Here is a 13,720-nt window from a genome sequence, read left to right on the forward strand (position 1 = left end):
CCATTTCTCTCTGATTTTTCCATCATTTTTCATGGTTTTTCCCCCCCATTTCTCACTGATTTTACCCCCTTTCTCACTGATTTTATTAATGTTTGTATTTCTATTTCTATTTCTATTTCTATTTATTATTATTGTTTTGCATGTTTATGTTTATGTTTATGTTTATGTTTATGTTTATATCTATGCAGGTTAACGTTTGTGCATGTTTATGTCTATGTTTATATTTATGCATATTTATTTTTATGCCGGCGAACGCGGGCAGGCGTTTTATGTAAACGCCTATCCGCCGGGGTCCTAGAGAGGCCGCCATCTTGAGCGTGTCGGGACTCTCAAAATGGCGCCTCGGGCGGCACCCCGGCTGACCTGCCAAAAATGGCGGCAGAAAGGGCGGGAAAAAATCAGGACCCCGGTGTGTAGGCATAAGATGCCTGATTACATCGCCGACGCCGATCCGCTCGCCGACAATTTTCCCGGATGTTTCAGAGCGTGCCGACAACGGCCGCGCGGTCCGCGGTTCCGCGGGCGTGAGGGCGCCGGCGGGCGCGGGCAGGCGTTTTATGTAAACGCCTATCCGCCGGGGTCCTAGAGAGGCCGCCATCTTGAGTGTGTCCGCACTCTCAAAATGGCGGCTCGGGCGGCACCCCGGCTGACCTGCCAAAAATGGCGGCAGAAAGGGCGGGAAAAAATCAGGACCCCGGTGTGTAGGCATAAGATGCCTGATTACATCGCCGACGCCGATCCGCTCGCCGCCAATTTTCCCGGACGTGTCAGAGCGTGCCGACAACGGCCGCGCGGTCCTCGGTGCCGCGGGCGTGAGGGCGCCGGCGAGCGCGGACAGGCGTTTTATGTAAACGCCTATCCGCCGGGGTCCTAGAGAGGCCGCCATCTTGAGCGCTGCCGCACGGCTGGGTCCCGGCCCGCGGGCCCTTCCGCCATCCTGAGAGGGGCACGGTGCAGTACCCGCCTGTGTCCACACGGCGGCAGCACTGCCGCCCAACTCAGCCCGGCACTGCCGCCCTGTCAGGGACAGACAGAGAAGGGAGAGAGTTCCAAGCACCAGAGTCCCCCACCCGTCATAAAATCCTCTCAATGAACGCCCCAAAAAAACCCCGACCCAAACTAAAATGCCCTGCCTCTGACCAAATGAAAAAAAAACCTTTTATATATATAAATCATCTATTTTTTAATATTTAATTTCTAGTCATAATCTAGACATATTTCATATATTCAATTTAATTGCTATCTATTCTATTTATCATATATACAATATTATTTTATTATTCATTATATACATAGATTTATATTACTAATGTTATTTCTATTTTATCTATATCCATCTATATTTGGAGGTTCATAGTTTTTAATATTATTTCTTTAAAAGCTCTGCCTCTAACCAAATAGAAACAAAAAACTCGATTATTTTAAATTATATTTGAATATATTTTTCTATTTAGTTTTCATATTTATATCTGTAGATTTATATGTCTATATTGTGTATTCGATATTTATATACTATTTAATGTAGTTTTTACTAGTATATTAATATACTCGATGCTATTTACATTCTATTATAACATACTATTTAATATAACATATTAAAATCGATAAATTATTTATATTACATACTACATACATGTATTTTATATTTATATTTTATTTCTATATATTTATACTTACATATATATATGCATATATAGTTATCATCATTTTATGTCAGTATCTATTTTTGCATATTTGTATATTTTTGCCTATATTATTTTCAAAAAACCCTCCTCTAACCAAATAAAAACCAATAAAACATTCCTTTTAAAGTCTGAATATTTATATATTTCTATTTTCATAACATAATGTAATGTAATATATTTATATATTGGTTTCTTATATTTGCTTCTATATTTTTATTCTTTATCTTTTCTATTTACAGTATCTATAAAAAAACCCTACCTCTATCCAAACACAAGCCAATAAAACATTCCTTTTAGACTATATTTAGCTATTTTTTAAGGTTCTGTTTTTCATGCATTCTACACCCACCCCTCCCTCTCAATGTTCTGGCACCCACCATGACCCCCCCCCATGCCCGACTCACCTGCTCCTCCAGCGCAGCCCGTCTCCCTCTCCCAGGGACCTTGGGGTGCCCCAAACCACGTCGGAGCCCCCCTCAGCCTTTTTTCCTCACCCCAAAGAAGGCACAGAACGACTCCTTTAATGAAGTTGTTTTAACAATTGTAAGGCTAGAGCTTTTGGTATCCACTGCTTGCCATCCCTTGTAAACCAATTTTTTTCTTCTTTCTTCTGCAGCTTAATAAACCTCTTTTTTTCCCCATAGTTTTCCAAATGCATGTATTACCGCATATGCATATTTAGAATCAGTAAATATATGTAATGTCTTGTCCTGCTATAATTCACAGGCTCTCAAAAGCGTGTGCAGCTCTGCTGTCTGAGCTGACCAGGTGGCTGGTAACCTCCCCCCTTCCTTTAATTGCTTTCCATTCACGATAGAGTATCCTGTAAATCATGAAGAATGGGGGGAAAAATCAGTGAGAAATGGGGAAAAAAATCCCTGAAGAATGGGGGGAAAAATCAGTGAGAAATGGGGAAAAGTGGGGAAAAAATCCGTTAGAAATGGGTGGGGAAATTCCATGAAAAATGGCGAAAGAAATCAGTGAGAAATGGGGAAAAATGGGTAAAAAATCAGTGCGAAATGGGGGGGGGGGGGGGGGAAATCAATGAGAAATCGGGGAAAAACATAAGTAAGAAACGGGGGGGAAAAGTCCATGAAAAATGGGGAAAAATCAGTGGGAAATGGGGATAAATCTGGAAAAAATCCATGAAAAATGGGGGAAAATATCAGTGAGAAATGGGGGAAAATGGGGAAAAAGTCAGTGAGAAATGGGAAAAATCAGTGAAAAACGGGGGGAAAACTCCATGAAGAATGGGGAATAAAATCAGTGAGAAATGGGGAAAAAAATCCCTGAAAAATGGGGGAAAATATCAGTGAGAAATGGGAAAAAATGGGGAAAAAAATCATTGATAAATCGGGGGAAAAATCAGTGTGAAAGGCGGGGAAAAATCGGGATCGGGGACGTGGACCGGGACTGGGATCGGGGACCGGGACGGGGAAATGGGACAGGGACCGGGATCGCGGACGGGGACCTGGGACAGGGACCGGAACCGGGATCGGGGACGGGGACTGGAGACAGGGACCGGGACCGGGATTGGGGACTGGGACCAGGACCGTGATCGGGTTCCGGGACGGGGAACTGGGACTGGGACCAGGATCGGGGACCGGAACCGGGGACTGGGACCGGGACCAGGACTGGGGACGGGGACTGGGGACAGTGACCGGGACTGCAATCGGCACCGCCCCCCGAACCGCTCCCGGAACCGCTCCCCGGGCTACCCCGGCACGGCGACCGGGAACGCCCCCGGCACCGCCCCGGCACCGCCCCCGGTGCCGCCCCCGGCACTGCCCCGGCACCGCCCCGGGTAGCGCCCCCGGCACCGCCCCCGGGGCGGGCCGCCGAACGCACGCGATGACGCGCGGGGGGCGGGACGGCGCGGGGCGGTGACGCGCTTCATGCCAGGAGCAGGGCCCGGGTGCGACGAAGACGGGAGCGGGCCGACCCGATACCGCGCGGGGCCGCGGGCCCGGCGGAGCCCGGCCCGCTGGGTAGGGGCCGCCAATGGCACCGGGGCTTCTGCTTCGGCTTCTGTCCGTGTCGGCGGGGAGGCCCCAGCCAGCGGTGCCCCTCTCCCTCGGCGACACGGGCGTGGAACTCGGCATCGGGCGCTGCATCGCCGCGGACAGCAGGGGGCGCACGGGTACCGATACTGCCATGGGGCCCGGCGCTGCTCTCCTGCTCCGCCGCCAGGCGGCGCTGCGCTGCCGTCCTGCCGCGCCTCCGGGCACGCTCGGTTTCCTCGGGACCCCGGGCCCCGCCTGTCCCGCCGCTGCGGAGGCGGGGGATGCTTTATGGGACTGCCCGAGCTGGCAGTGCCGGGTCTGGGGCGTTGGGGCGCGCCTTGGGGGGCTGCGGGTGCGCTCGTTTCCTCTTCTGCATGGCCTTCTGTGTGAGCATCTCTCGTTGCGACTGCTCTTGGAGAGTCAAACCCCTCCTCCTAAGTGGTCTCAGGAGCCTGGCAGGGTGAGTTTTGTTTCACAGGGGAAAGGGCCACTGGTCGTGTCCAGAGACCTGTGCACCCAGCCAGGTTTCTGCCTGATAAAATTCCAAATGGATGAGGATTTCTCCCAGCCCCAAGCTGCCCCCACCTGTAACCCTGGCTGCCTTTGGGGTGCCCAAAGCCTCCTCTGTGCAGATCTCAGGAACCTGGGAGGGGTGAACAATGTTGCACAGGGAAAAACCCCACAGATTTTATCTCCGGGCCCGGGGCCAGGAGCAGGCATTTGCGTGCTATAATTCCAGAAGGAGCACGGTGTCTCCCAGACCCAAGCCGCATCCAGCTGTGACCCAGCTGCTCTTGGAGTGCCAAAAGCCTCCTCGTAGCTGATCTCAGGAACCCTGGAAGGGTGAGTTTGGTTTCACAGGGAAAAGGCCTCAGTTTGTGTCCAGAGATCAAATAAGGGACTCTGCTTTTCCTCTAGTTCTCCTTCCTGTTTTCACCTGGGCTACAAGGATGGGCATGGCCTGTATTTCTCATATCAAAGTGATGTTACTAAATTTGTCCAGAAGTTCTGATTGTTATTTTTATTAGTAGTAGTAATTTTCTGATAGAAAACACTCTCATTTTGCCTTTCCCACGTTGTTTCCAGGTGCTGCCCAGGATGGACATCCGTGGTCTCAGACAGTGATTCCCGAGGAGCAAGGAAAGCCTTTTCCTCACCTGCACAGTTCAGGTGGATGGGACAGAATTGGTGTGGCCTGACAAGGCAGGAAAAGCTGTCTGTGTTCTGGAGTGCCTTGAAAGCTTTCTCCGTCAGGTTTGGAAGGGGTTTCTCTCTGGGATTTCTTGTGATGCAGCACCACGGGTATCCCTTTGTGCCAAGTCCAGTGCTAAAGGATTGAAGAACTGACAAGTGGGGTCTGGGATGAAAATGCCGCTAATAAAATTAAGCAAAGAATACAATAAGAGAAATGAGCATCCTTTTAATAGTTAGGAATAAAAATGCTGGAAAAGGGCACTCTGAATTGGTGTCACTTGTCATGGATAAAACCCCAGAGTGAGGAATCAGAGCAGAAGTTGAGAGCTGGAATCCTTCTGCAGTCGACTTAATTTTCTTTTCCTCCTCTCTTTCAGGACAGGAAGAATCACGACTCTCCTGGCATCTTTGCCAAGAGCTGTGGTGTTTGATCAGCCAAAGCCCAGAGGCTTCAGCACCAGAGGTCTGAGCCTGGAGGGCTCCTGGTGCTGCCCGTGCTGTGGGCTATGTCAGAGGATGCAGGGTTCCTCTTTGCCTCCCTGCTGGGATTAACTGCCATGGGAATGTGGGATCTGGGTGAAACTCCAGCTCTCCTGGTGTTCAGGGGAGCAAGGTCTGAGGGACTCCTCTCTGGGGATGTGCGGTGAAGGACTGAATAGTGTGGAAGGAGAGTATTTATAAACTGTATCACTGTTTCTCCCAAAATTGGGGTGGAGCGGTGATGGGGGCGGTTGGGTTTGGTCTGGGCCGGTTATTCTTTGTGCAATTTTTAAATTCTCTTGTATGATTTACTGTCCAGTATCTTTCTAACAAAAGCTGACATAAATTTAGATTAAGGATTAGAACTTGGGTCCATTCATTGCAAACATTTGACAAGGCTGGAGGACTGGGGTGGTGACTGCTCTCAGGAAAGGTTACTTATTAATACTGTGTCAGATTTCCCGCAGTGACTGTCAGGCCTGCATGGCTGTGAGTTCGTGCTCTTCTCACTGGGGAAATAAGTTCAGCAAAATTAGAAATGTTAGGAAAATCCAGCCAAAAATTCCACCTCTGTACCCCTAAGTTTTCCCAGTTTTTCCCAGCTAGGAGCTGCACAGAAGTCAGGCAGGGGAAGTGACAACAGGGAACAGCTGAAAAATTCAAAGGCACAAAGAGGAAAGGGGAAAGGTTTCAGAAAACAATTCTATGGTCTAAGAATAATTTCTGATTCCCTACTGAGAAGAACACGAACTCACAGCCATTCAGGCCTGACAGTCCCCTGCAGTGAGAGCTCAGCACACATCCACAGAGGCAAGTCCAGCATCTTAAATGAAAAAATAAAAATAAAAACCAGAAGAAAAAGGTGATTTCTTTTGCTTCAGAGTTATTTCAAGTTCTTAAAGCCCAAGCAACATTTGCTCTTGATTTTGGTTGGGTGAATCATGAGCAGTGGGCACGGGTCATGCCATTCATTGAGCAGAAAACCCGGGGTCATTTAGAGGGGACACAAGAACTGTTTGTGTAGCGACCTCGGGCTGCAGAGGGGCAGGAGAAAGGCCAAGGGAGCTCCCCGGGGCCACCAGGGCCTGTGGGGAACAGAATGGACGCTTGGATGACCAGTGGAGGTGAGGAGTGGATCTGAGTTCATCTACAGGGAAATAAGGAGGGGATACTCTGGAGTGAAAAGCTGAGGTGATGAGTTCACCCACCTGGGCACGAGTTGTGTTTGCACAAAGTGGGACCAGAGGTGAAGGTCAATCCAAAGTCGATCCTGCTTGACCTCTGAATTCCAGGATAAGTTTTACAAGCTGCCAAATGAGGGAGTAAAAATACACAAAAATGAAACTGAGAGCATTCATGAGGTTCCTGGGAGTCCATTACACTGTTGTCATAGAATTCTTAATGAGTTTTGAGCTTTTAATGACAACAATTCAGTACTTTCTTTGGATTATTCACTGTGTAGGATTTGGGGTTTATCTGGATTTTAAAGGCGTCGTGGTGGCCCTGACACTGCTCAGGAGCTGGTAGGAAAAGCAGGGTCAGAGCTCCTGGCAGGCACAGGGTGTTTTTCCCAGAGTGGACTGTGGAGGAATTGTTTGGGCCTTGGATTGTCCCTCTGGGTGATGCCAGTTGCTGTGATTTGTGTAATTCCATACATTTAACTCCCAATACTTCCCAGCCCAGGAGCTTGAGCTGACAGGGCAGCACACAGATTGTTCTCTGTGCTGTGCCCCGATTTGGGGTTGGCTGTCAGCTTTGCTAGCTCCCGTGAATTATGCCCATAGCCCCGAATTCCCTGCTCAATTCCCACTGCCATAACCTCACAGCGCCTCATGGAGTGGGGATATACTGTGGCAGGAAGCTCAGCAGCATCGGCACAGGGACAGGTGTATATTCCAAAGAATTTGCTGTTTCAAACCCTCATCCCCCAGCCCCGCCGATGTCCCTGGGGGGCACTTGACAGAGTTACCTGGATTTCAGCTGATTTCACCCCCCCGAGCTCGGGCTCCAGGTGATCTTTTCAAGCAGGAGAAGGCAGGGGCCGGAGGCGCTCGTGGCCCGTGCCGAGGCAGTCCCTGGGGCCACGAGAGGACATCTCTCCCTGCAGAATTTCAGTTCTTTCCAGAGCCTCAGCAGTGACAGAGGACAAAGAGGAAGATGAGGAGGAGGAAGAAGGGGGAGAGGGTTTGAGAGGAGGGGAAGCCCAAATCCGTGCTGTGTGCGGAGCTCCGACAGCACGCTGCAGCCCGCAGCTCAGTGTGAGCACGGGGCAGAGGAGGCGATTTCTGGGCATTCAATCACCCTGAGGCGGGCCCGGCACCGCCCCTGCAGCACCGTCCCCAGCACAGCTCGGTACCGCTCCGGGATCACCCGGCCCCGCCCCCGGTGCCGCCCGGGACCACTGGGGACCGCCCCTAAAGCACCGCCCCGGCCCCGCCCGGTCCCGTCCCCGGGACCTCCGTGCCCCGCCTCGCCAAGCCCCGGCTCCGCCCCGAGCCTGCCCGGGCTGCGCCGGGACCATCGCTGGCGGCCCCGCCCCTCTCCCCCGGGCCGAAGCGGGCTGAAGGAGATGTCCGCACGATTGGAAACGCCGCCGAAAATCGCACCCGTGGCATCGGTGTCGGCGTCGTGCGCAGGCATCCCACTAGAGCGAGCGGGCTCCTTGCTGTGCCCCCCTCCTTTTGCAGCCAGAGTTAGAAGGTCGGGGAGCGACACCCGAGACGCCATCTTGGGAGAGGCAGGCGCGCAGTACCGCGCTCTGCCCACAGGGTGGCGCTTGGGAGACAGGCAAGGGATGGAATCAAGGAGTGTCCCAATCCTTGAGGAAATCCCCCTGAATGAACGCCCCAAAAAACCGCGACCAGAACTGAGAAACCTCCTGCCTCTGTATGACTGCAAAGCGTGTGCAAGGAGTGTGCAAATAGTGTGCATTAGCAATCGATCGGCAGGCATTGGAAAGCGATCGCCGATCTAATCGATCGGCAGGCGCGATCAATCGATCGCCGAGCTAATCGATCGGCAGGCATTGGCAATCGATCGCCGATCTAATCGATCGGCAGGCATTAGCAATCGATCGCCGATCTAATCGATCGGCAGGCGCGATCAATCGATCGCCGATCTAATCGATCGGCAGGCATTAGCAATCGATCGCCGATCTAATCGATCGGCAGGCGCGATCAATCGATCGCCGATCTAATCGATCGGCAGGCATTAGCAATCGATCGCCGATCTAATCGATCGGCAGGCATTAGCAATCGATCGCCGATCTAATCGATCGGCAGGCGCGATCAATCGATCGCCGATCTAATCGATCGGCAGGCATTACCAATCGATCGCCGATCTAATCGATCGGCAGGCGCGATCAATCGATCGCCAATCTAATCGATCGGCAGGCATTAGCAATCGAACGCCGATCTAATCGATCGGCAGGCGCGATCAATCGATCGCCGATCTAATCGATCGGCAGGCGCGATCAATCGATCGCCGATCTAATCGATCGGCAGGCATTACCAATCGATCGCCGATCTAATCGATCGGCAGGCATTAGCAATCGAACGCCGATCTAATCGATCGGCAGGCGCGATCAATCGATCGCCGATCTAATCGATCGGCAGGCGCGATCAATCGATCGCCGATCTAATCGATCGGCAGGCATTACCAATCGATCGCCGATCTAATCGATCGGCAGGCATTAGCAATCGAACGCCGATCTAATCGATCGGCAGGCGCGATCAATCGATCGCCGATCTAATCGATCGGCAGGCATTAGCAATCGATCGCCGATCTAATCGATCGGCAGGCGCGATCAATCGATAGCCGATCTAATCGATCGGCAGGCATTAGCAATCGAACGCCGATCTAATCGATCGGCAGGCGCGATCAATCGATCGCCGATCTAATCGATCGGCAGGCATTAGCAATCGATCGCCGATCTAATCGATCGGTAGGCATTACCAATCGATCGCCGATCTAATCGATCGGCAGGCGCGATCAATCGATCGCCGATCTAATCGATCGGCAGGCATTACCAATCGATCGCCGATCTAATCGATCGGCAGGCGCGATCAATCGATCGCCGATCTAATCGATCGGCAGGCATTACCAATCGATCGCCGATCTAATCGATCGGCAGGCATTAGCAATCGATCGCCGATCTAATCGATCGGCAGGCATTAGCAATCGAACGCCGATCTAATCGATCGGCAGGCGCGATCAATCGATCGCCGATCGAATCGATCTGCAGGCATTAGCAATCGATCGCCGATATAATCGATCGGTAGTCGTGATCAATCGATCGCCGATCTAATCGATCGGCACGCATTAGCTATCGATCGCCGATCTGATTTTTCCCGCCATTTTTCATGGATTTTTTCCCCCATTTCTTACTGATTTTTCCCCAATTTTTCATGCATTTTTCCCCGCAATTTTCGTGGATTTTTTCCCATATTTTCCCCATTTCTCACTGATTTTTTCCCCCCATTTCTCAATGATTTGTTTCCCCAATTTATCAAAGATTTTTTTTCCCCATTTCACCATGATGTTTCCCCCATTTCTCACTGATTTTTTCCCCCATTTCTCACTGATTTTTTCCCCCCATTTTTCCATGGATATTTCCCGATTTTCCCCCCCATTGCTCACTGATTTTTGCCCCCATTTCTCTCTGAATTTTCCCCCCATTTTCCATGCATTTTTCCCCCCATTAATCACTGATTTTTTTTCCCCATTTATCACTGATATTTGCCCCCATTTCTCTCTGAATTTTTCCTTCCATTTTTCATGCATTTTTCCGCCCATTAATCACTGATTTTCTCCCCATTTATCACTGATTATTGCCCCCATTTTTCACTTATTTTTTCCCCACAGCATCGGCCACCACAGCACGAGCAACAACAGCTCGCTCTGTTCCCGCCATTGCCCATGGATTGTTTGCCTGTTTTCCACGGATTTTTTCCCCATTTCTCACTGATTTCCCCCCCCCCCCCCCCCATTTCTCACTGAATATTCCCCCATTTTTCATCGACTTTTCCCCCATTTACCACTGCTTTTTCCCCCATTTCTCGCTGATTTTGTCCCAAATTTTCCCCCATTTCTCATTGATTTTTTTCCCTGTTTCTCACTGATTTTTCCCCCATTTCTTAATGACTTTTCCCGCCATTCGTCACGGATTTTTTCCCCCATTTCTCAATTATTTTTTCCCCCACTTTTCCCCGTTTCTCACTGATTTATTCCCCCATTTTTCATGGATTTTTTTTCCCCCATTTCTCACTGATTTTTTTCCCCATTTTTCAAAGATTCCCCCCCCATTTTTCACTGATTTTTCTCCATTTCTCACTGATTTTCCCACCATTTTTCATGTGGTTTTTTTCCATTTCTCACTGATGTTTTACCCCATTCTTATTCCCATTCTCATAGCTCTATTTTATATTTATACATATTCTTATATTTGCATTATTTCTATTATACACTAGATTTTTCATAGATATTTGCTACTTATATTTCATTATATTTTACATGTATACCAATCTATTTCTATTCTTTATATTTTATTTTTATATTAGCTATAAAAACCGTGCCTCTACCCAAATAAAAAGCATTTAAACATTCCTTTTAGACTATATTTAGGTATTTTTTATGGTTCTGTTTTTCATGCATTCTACACCCACCCCTCCCTCTCAATGTTCTGGCACCCAGCATGACCCCCCCCCCCCCCCCCCCCCCATGCCCGACTCACCTGCTCCTCCAGCGCAGCCCGGCTCCCTTTCCCAGGGACCTTGGGGTGCCCCAAACCACGTCGGAGCCCCCAGTCTCCACACCCTCCCCCTCCGTAGGGAACGGGAATGGGATGGGGAGCACACAGGACAAGAAAGGAACACAAAAGACACACTGGACAGAGAGAAGAAAAGGGCTGGAAGCTGGATATGAGGATGAAAGTGGAGCAGCAACAAACCTCAGGACTCTTGACTAGAGAGTGTGGCTGCTGAACGTCTCAAAAAAAAACCCCAGCTCCAACACAACATGCTGTGCTCACGGCTCGGCCTGGGACTCGTCAGTGAACATCTCTCTCTTGCCAGGGCCATAAAGCCCCCGAGAAAACACGAGGTGAGGTTGATGTGCTCCGGCTTTGCTCCTGCTCAGCCCTAACCCCAGCCCCTGCTGCCAGCGAGCACCCTGATCTCTGAACCTCTTCTCAGCTTGTTTGTACGCTTCCAAATTCCTTCCTCTTTCTTCAAGCTTCATCTGTTTCCTGGCATTGGGAGAATGACAAGTGTTTAGCACAGCGCAATGAATACAACAGTCTCATTTTCAGAAGACACAACTGAACGAGAACCGACAGCAGCACTGCTTCGAGACAATCTGGGCACACGTTTCCCTTCCAGCAATCTGAGCGTTCTTTTGTGTCACGCCTGAAATCCTGAAAATGGTTTTTTGAGAAAAATTATCCATAACTAGAAAACAATCAAACCAAATAAATAGAACCCCTAGGATATAATAACAGCCCATATACTACAACACTCCAATTCTAATATTAATAAGAAAACAGAAATTAGCTACACAGCATTACCTCAAACAAACACTACATACTGGCAAGAATCAAAGCCACCACAAAATAATTCAAAAACTACCCTATGCCTTATGCTACGGGCTAGAACGCCATCGGCAAACCTTATCAAGGTATCCTTTAAAAACAACGCCCCACCAAAAACAAAAACAACACAAAACGCCATTCAAGAACTCCCTTATCAACACCTGAATGAAAAAACATGGCATTAGATAAATAGACCATAGCCCTTATCATACACCATCTACAAACAAAATAAAGCTATACCATACATCCTCGAAAACCACCTTCAAAGCACGACATTAGAAAAAAAAACTTTCCAGAATTAAAAGCTGTATCTAACAAAAGCCGTCTGATAAAATTAACAACCAAGCCCCCACCATCAGAGCTGCCCCTACTAAACTCCCCATCGTACATATGAAAAATCAGTTTTAAAAACCTACTTCAATTCATTCTGCCTCAAATACAAAGCCATCCAGAAAGTTACCTTCACTCAAAAACAAAAGCGCACGTAGTAAATAACATTAAAAAATAAATCAGCACACTACACACCACAAGCATAAAATATTGAATTAAAACCAAAAATACCCCTATTCATTAAAGAGCCCAGCCGCAAGCTATATTTAACTATAACTTCGTGCAAACGTACACATATCATTAAAATAGATTTCTTTCAGAATACAACTGATGATCTAAAATAGTAAAATGTCCGAGAACGATATTATAATAGGATATCCTCGATCATCCTCCCGCAAATTCTCTCCACTGTATTGTCCGACACACACCGGAAAAAAAATCCAGTTTTTACTTTTTTCAGCTAACTTCTCATTTATTAGCTGAGAGGAATGTTGAATTTGTCTTTACAAATGAGCTGTGGATCAGCCTGTAGATAAGGCTAGCACTGAGAGATAAAAGAAACAATGGGATGGATTCCACTGATTGATGAATGGAAAGAGATAGTTGCCTTTACAAACAAACTGCAGGGCTGCTGATAAATGAAATTGGATATCGAAAGATGAAAGAAGCAACGGGGGGAAGCTATGAATTCTATAAGAATTAAAAATTAAAAGGGAGGGTTATACATTAGAGGGGAATTTCAGGTATCAGGCGTTCCGGGAAGTCTGTGCCTCTCAAGTACCTCAGCCAATGGGAAAAGAGAGAGGGAAATGCGGCCGGGAAAATAGGATAAAAAGGAGGCTGCGTCCTCCAAAAATTTGAGAGATCCCAGGGGAATGTCCCATGGCCTCTCCCTTTATTCGAATAAAGCAAAAAGGACTCCTCTGTTTCCTTTTTGGACATAAACCGCTGGTGTTTGTGGATTAATTTTCCTGACATTTAGCAACATATTGTTAAAAAAAAAAAAAAAAAAAAGTGATCCAGAAGAGGGCAACATTGACAGCCATTCCAAGACAGGATGAACAAATGCTTTCACATTGACAGAGGATGCTGCGATGTTCTGAGAACAGAAGATAGAATAAAATAAAGGAAGGTGATGTTACAAGACAGAAAAGGGTAAAATAAAAGGAGTACCTGAGACTGGGGGGCGGGGGGGAAGAAAATGGGGAAATATTAATTGCTACACACTAGGTACAAATGCTTTTTACAAGTAATTTATGAGAAGCAAGCTAAAAGCGTCTTACTGCTGCTAGTGATATCATGCTCCAAGCTCTGCTAATAATTCCTATTTCTAGCAATAGTTAAATTGAACTCACTACATTCCAACTATTTTTCTGCTTGTTTAGATGGCAGATCCGTTTGGAACACACCTTCGTATAGCAAATTCTATGCCCAGGTAGGGA

General features: G+C 48.4%; 1 long non-coding RNA gene across 2 annotated transcripts; it reads right to left on the reverse strand.

Annotated features, from left to right (window-relative positions):
- Window positions 1-2,120: 2,120 nt before the first annotated feature.
- Window positions 2,121-7,479, reverse strand: LOC148217663 (uncharacterized). 2 transcript variants are annotated; one of them, XR_015800881.1, is made up of 4 exons: window positions 7,332-7,479; window positions 6,571-6,669; window positions 4,846-5,062; window positions 2,121-2,203 (listed from the first exon to the last, which is right to left on the reverse strand). It is a non-coding gene; the product is annotated as an uncharacterized LOC148217663 (long non-coding RNA). The 2 variants fall into 2 exon arrangements; XR_015800880.1 differs by lacking the exon at window positions 2,121-2,203 and having other exon boundaries at window positions 3,574-5,062.
- Between the last annotated feature and the right edge of the window lie 6,241 nt (window positions 7,480-13,720).

The sequence above is a fragment of the Sturnus vulgaris genome, unplaced genomic scaffold (genome assembly GCF_052056855.1).
Source record: "Sturnus vulgaris isolate bStuVul1 unplaced genomic scaffold, bStuVul1.hap1 Scaffold_504, whole genome shotgun sequence".
Lineage (NCBI taxonomy): Eukaryota > Metazoa > Chordata > Aves > Passeriformes > Sturnidae > Sturnus > Sturnus vulgaris.